The sequence below is a fragment of the Phodopus roborovskii genome, unplaced genomic scaffold (genome assembly GCF_943737965.1).
Source record: "Phodopus roborovskii unplaced genomic scaffold, PHOROB, whole genome shotgun sequence".
Lineage (NCBI taxonomy): Eukaryota > Metazoa > Chordata > Mammalia > Rodentia > Cricetidae > Phodopus > Phodopus roborovskii.
The window spans coordinates 6,316,100-6,322,599 of NW_026126517.1; positions in this window are offsets into that span (position 1 = coordinate 6,316,100).

A 6,500-nucleotide genomic window follows, 5' to 3' on the forward strand; every position below is an offset into this window, starting at 1 on the left:
CCTAGACAAATAAATGTCTTACAGACTCTAAGAGTCCATGGATACTAGTCCAGACTCCTATACCCAGCAAAACTTTCAATCATCATAGGGGATGATGGGGAAAAAACGTATATCATGATATAGCCCAATTTAAACAGTATCAATCTACAAATCCAGCCCTACAGAAGGTACTAGAATGAAAACTTCAACCCAAAGAGGTTAACTACACCCATGAAAACACAAAACATAGGAAATAAATAATCTCACACCAGCATAATCCAAAACAGGAAAACACACACACACACACACACACACACACACACACGCACACTCCCAACAACAACAACTACAACAAAATGACATGAATTTTTTTTTATGTGAAGTTGAACATGCCTTTAAAACTTACAAGAAGACCTGGGGGTAGGATGAGACTTGAACACATAAGTGACAAGCACAAAAGTGGCATTGATAAGTATAAAAATGGATTCAAAGATTTTTCTAAGGGTAAATGAAGATGAAGAAGACCCACATACCCAGGACCAAGCCCTGGGGTGCTAAATAAATACAGAAAAAATAACAAGAACTGGGTGTAGTTGGTCATGCTCAGTACTTGGGAGGCTGGGACAAAAGAATCACTAAAGTTGTAAGACCAATCTGAGCTACATAGTGAGACACAATCTCAGCTCCCACTCCCACCCTGAAAAGAAAAACCCAAAGGAAACAACATCAGCAGGCACCTTCTAGAACCTTGTTGATGGAGACTAAGAGTAATCTAGTTGGGATGAAAGAAAATTTTATATTTATTTGTTCTAATTAGGATGGCAATCCAGAAAAAGAGATACAAGCAGCCTGTTTCACAAAGCAATAACTTCATGTATAGCTTGAGGTGAGGAATGGGGTTGGGGCAGGGGTAAGCTCCCTTGCCTAGAATGAGGGAAATCCTTGGGAAATACCAAAAGGGCCCAACCCAAACAAAAACAAATAAACAAAACTGTCTAAACACAAAGGAGTTAGAAATGATACCACTTAGTAGTCAGGAATTAGGTCTCATATTGTCAAAACTTACATTGTTCCTAAAAAGAATGGAAAGGAATTAGGCACTGTTTCCAACGTGGGGACCGGGATCCAGCTAGAGAGGATCCAACTCTTGAGTCTTGTTTTGTTTTGTTTGTATGTTTTTTTCAAGACAGAGTTTCTCTGTGTAAGAGCCCCAACTGTAGACCAGGCTGACCTGCCTTTGCCTCCCAAGTACTGGGATTAAAGGTATGCACCACCACTGCCTGGTAGGTCCATGTTTCTTATCTCATAACAGGCATTTAGAAACTGCTTTTGTTATTTTTTAATTAATTTTTTTTCTAGGCCCCATAGGTGACTAAAATCAGGATAAAGCCCGAGAGCTCTGTACTTACTGTTGGTCTTGGCTTTGGGTCAGATCCTTGCTTGATTCTGAATAGGCATTTTAACCACTCAAGGAGTATCTGTCTAACTTATTTTTTGTAGTGCTAAGAGAGTCTTAGTGAACCCAATGGCTCCTACCTGGTAAGCAAGTAGGCAAGTGTTCTACCTTTGGTTAAAATTCCAAGCCTAGTAAATTTATTGTTTCACATTTAAGTCTATGATCCATACCGGGTCTGGCTAAAGCCTATCTCAAACTATTACACTCTACCTACTGTCTCAATGTTACGTAGCCCAGTGAGTTGTTAGCAGGCTTAAAGATCAATGAGGAAGGATTTTCCCTATTCTGATAATAGTTTTCAAAGGCAAGAACTAAAACCAGAGAACTTTGATTACTAGTCCAAAGTGTGGGATCTGAGTGTATCTTTGACCCTGGGCAGAGACACAACATTCTAAATATACATACGTACGTACATACATACATACATACATACATACATACATACACACACACACACACACACACACACACACACACATCTAGTCTGAAGCTTTCTGCTAAAGAACAGAGATATAGGCCAATCAGTATGTCATATTCCTATAATCCCAGCATTCCAGAGCCAGAGCCCAAAGTTGTATAGTGAGATCAAGGCCAACTTGGGACAAAGGGGATGAGAAAGAAATCAGAGAAACATCAACCTTTATAATAGCCAAAAACAACATAAAATATCTTGGGGTAACACTTACCAAACAAATGAAAGACCTATATAGTAAGAACTTTGTGACTTTAAAGAAACAAATTAAAGAAGATACCAGAAAATGGAAAGATCTCCCATGCTCTTGGATAGGTAGGATAAACATAGTAAAAATGGCAATCTTGCCAAAAGCAATCCACAGATTCAATGCAATCCCCATCAAAATCCCAGCACAATTCTTCACTGACCTTGAAAGGATAATAATCAACTTTATATGGAAAAATAAAAGACCCAGGATAGCCAAAACAACCCTGTACAATAAAGGCACTTCAGGAGGCATGACCAATCCCTGACTTTGAGCTCTACTATAGAGCTATAGTCCTGAAAACAGGTTGGTACTGCCACATAGACAGGTAGACCAATGTAAACGAATTGAAAATCCTGATATTAACCCAGACACCTACGAACACCTGATTTTTGACAAAACAGCCAGAATCATACAATGGAAGGAGGAAAGCATTTTCAACAAATGGTGCTGGCACAACTGGATGATGGTGTGCAGAAGACTGCAGATAGACCCAAGTCTATTCCCATGCACAAAACTCAAGTCCAAATGGATCAAAGACCTCAACATAAATCCAACCACATGGAAGAGAAAGTGGGAAGTACCCTTGAAAAACTTGGTACTGGAGACTGCTTCCTCAACAAAACCCCAGTAGCAGACACTGAGATCGACAATTAATAAGCTTCTCTAAAGTAAACTTCTAATTGCAAAACTAGACAGTACTCCAGAGTCCAACTCCTCACCGTTGTGTTCCTTCTGTGGTGTCTTACATTCCTATCTATTTTGGCTCCTAGGATGTCTTACAGCTGAGAGCTCCTGTGATGAGGTAGACGTTCACTGTCTTCTCTCATTTTGAGGAACTGTGTCTTTGATGGTTACTGGCTCATACACTGGCTTTGAGGTCTGGAAGTGGCTATGTAAGTGGGTTCCTATCTTACACTTTTTGACAGATCTGTGTGGAATGCTTGATGTGGTGTTCACTGTTACCCCAGCTTAGCTTGTTTTAGCTGGGTGAAGTTCAGTCCTGAAGAAAATTTTGAGTGGTGTGATCCTGGCTTGGCTAATTAACTCACAGTGGCTGGTGATATGCTAAAGGAGGAGTTGTGGGTCTCTGACCTCACACAGGACTGCTCAGTCCAAGTGGGTTGTACCGAGGCTGAGCACAAGGGTCTCTGACTTCACATGTGGATGGGAGGGACAGCATGGAATTTGCATGGGTTGGAAAGGTGGTAACTTTTAATACAGAGCCTCCTTGAAACATCATTTTGTGTATGGTGTGAGGTAGTGGCAAAAGAGCCCCTTCCCACCTTAATGGAGGTGAAGTCCTTCTAACACCATTTGTAAAAAACCAACCATCTATCTATTGAATTGTTTTTACCTCTCATCATAAGTGTGTGTGTGTGTGTGTGTGTGTGTGTGTGTGTGTGTGTGTGAAAACACAGAGGTCAGAGGACAATTTATGGGAATTAGTTCTCTTTATCTACCACATGGGTCCCGGGGAACAAACTCAAGTTATCAGGCTTGGTGGTAGACACCTTTACATACCGAGAATATCTTGATTGGTGTAACTTTTTTCCGAGATAGGCTTCTTTTGTGTAGTCCTGGCTGTCCTAGAACTTGCTCTGTAGACCAGGCTAGTCTCAAACTCAAAGATCCACCTGCTTCTGGCTCCCAAAGTGCTGAGATTAAAGGCATGCGCCCCCAACCCCCTACCCCTGCCTGGCTGATTACTATAATTTTAAAGGAAGTCATAAAAATTAAGATCTTCAACTTTAGGAATTCTCAGAGAGCTCTGAGATGGCTCAGTGGTTAGGAGTATCTGCTGCTCAGGTCCAGTTTCCTGCACTCTCATGGTAGCTTCAGTTGCAGGGAAACCAATAATACCCTCTGATGGCTTCCACAGGCACTAAGCAGTCATGTGGTACACATACATACATGTAGGCAAAACACCGATACACATAAGATGGAAATAAATCTTTTTAAGACAGATCTTCAACTTAACTCTTTTACTTATGTATTCAAAAGCAAATTGGATACTTAGTATTACATGTTCAACAGTGGTCATATCTAAGTCCTATATTTCTATACTTTTAGAATAAGTTTGTCTTATCTATTTTCAACCACCCCCCACACACATACAATCTGTGATTTTGAACTGCACTGACTTCAACTGCTTATGCAGATGAACTAAAAGGCAAACCTTAATGTTAACAATGAGATTTTGTCTACAAGTTTTAATTTTTTCATAGCAATATTAAAAATATTCAGTAGAGAGGCCCTGTATATCTTTATATTTGTACTTAAATGTTTAGGAACATTTTAAATCTTTTCTTCCCAGTTTTTTATTGTTAGTATGGGGAAATATACTATGATTTATTTTTTTGATACTGCAGAACCAATGGCATACTAGGCAAACACTGTACACTGAGCTATGGTCATGGGGATGTCCTTTTGTATATATGTTTCTCTTATTGGTTGATTATGAGAAGTCTGCCAGACATGCTAAGCCTATAGGCTAAAGAGAGACAGAGACGCCCCAACATTACAGAAGAACTTTGGGTGACTGTGCAGGCAGTGAGATGTCTCTGTCAATACTAGAGTTTATATATAAAATGCTTCTGAGGCCTTGGATGGAGTTGAAGAATACCTATCCACTTGAAATTTATCTCTGTATATCTACAAAATCTAAGTTTTGACTATTACAGGTGACTGTAATTGGTATTTAATTATATTACATTTTTTAAAAACTGCATAAATACAATACTTAAACAAGAAAAATATACCTTAAATTTGTATCAATAAATCAAAATCCATATCAATATAGAGTATTCATTTCTATATCATATTCCTCAGCCCTACTCTGCTGTTTGAGAAAGCACTCCAGCACACTGCTACACAAGATTTCAATGATGGCAATCATATGACTCAGCTGAGGAGCCACAACAAATTACCACAGGTCGGGAGGCTTAGCCAGCAAATATTTTTCTTAAGAGTTCTAGACCAGAATGTCACAAGTTTGTTTTTTTGTTGTTTGTTTGTTTTGTTTTGTCTTGAAGGCTGTAAGAGGCCATCTGTTCCATGTACCTATTCTGGCTTCCTGTGACAGCTTCAGTGGCATCCTTGGACCTGAGTCTTTACATAATTCATAGTTAGACTGTTTTATAGATCTACCTTACAGTAGATCTCATCATCTCATTTTAACTAGTTATAGCTGTCAAATTAGATTACATGCCAAGATATTCAGAACTATTTGAGGGAGGATACAATTCAACCCACAGCATCACCTCAATTCCTTCAGTGGTGTATTTTCCTACACCTAAAACATGAACACCTTACCTGGCCTTACCATAGGTGTCTCTCAAAGATAGTGAATACTGCTCTGGTATTTTTGTTTTTACTTATGATCTAGAACAACGATGGGAATTGGCTAAAGTTCAACCACTTGCTTGGTAGGTGATTGGGAATATGAAATATCTTAGTAATAGCTGAAGATGACAGTTAAGAACTTTATTTCAGTGCTAGAGGTGGAATCCTAAGCATCTCTGCACACTAGTTAAGTGAGCTACATTGCCAGCTCAAAATAGTCACTCATTCTGTATGTAGTCCAGGCTACACTTGAATTCACAGCAATCATTCTGCTTTAGCCTTCTGAGTGCTGGGATTACAGGACAGAACCACCACATTAAGTTTGTATTTATTTTTACTTCTAATTATGTGTATTTCACGTGTGTTTGTGTAAAGGAAAGTGCACATGAGTAAAGGTACCTAGAGGACCAGAGTTACAGAAGCTGTAGTTACAGGTAGTTGTTTGATGCCTGATGTGGGTACTGGGAATCAAACTTGGGTCTTCTGGAAGAGCAAATGCTCTTACTGGCCGTGCTATCATTTCTGTCCCTCAGCATGTACTTTTCAACAACCATAATTTCAAAGCCATCATAGACATAATTGTCACTGCTCTGAGGAGGAACAGGAACCCCAGCAATGCCAGCAAACAGACTGGTTAATAACAAGATCTCTAGATTCCACAGGTTCCACAGGGAACCTCCCAAGCACTGTTCTACAATGACGTTCGCCTGCTCTTCCCTCTATTTGCAAGGATACAGTGAAGAGACTCTCACACTTTGACAATTTTGAATATTCTGAAGAATGGATTGATTTGGAACCAGTGAGATTGCTCTGTGGGTAAGATTGTTTGCTGTACAAACTTGATGACCTGTTTGGTTCTTGGAGCCCCTCATGGTGAAAGGAAAGAACTGACTCCCAAAATTGTTTCACACACACAAAGTGGTACTCTCACATGAACACCATACATATACATACCCCCACACACCCAGTTTTCTATGCACACTTAACTTATATTTTCTGTT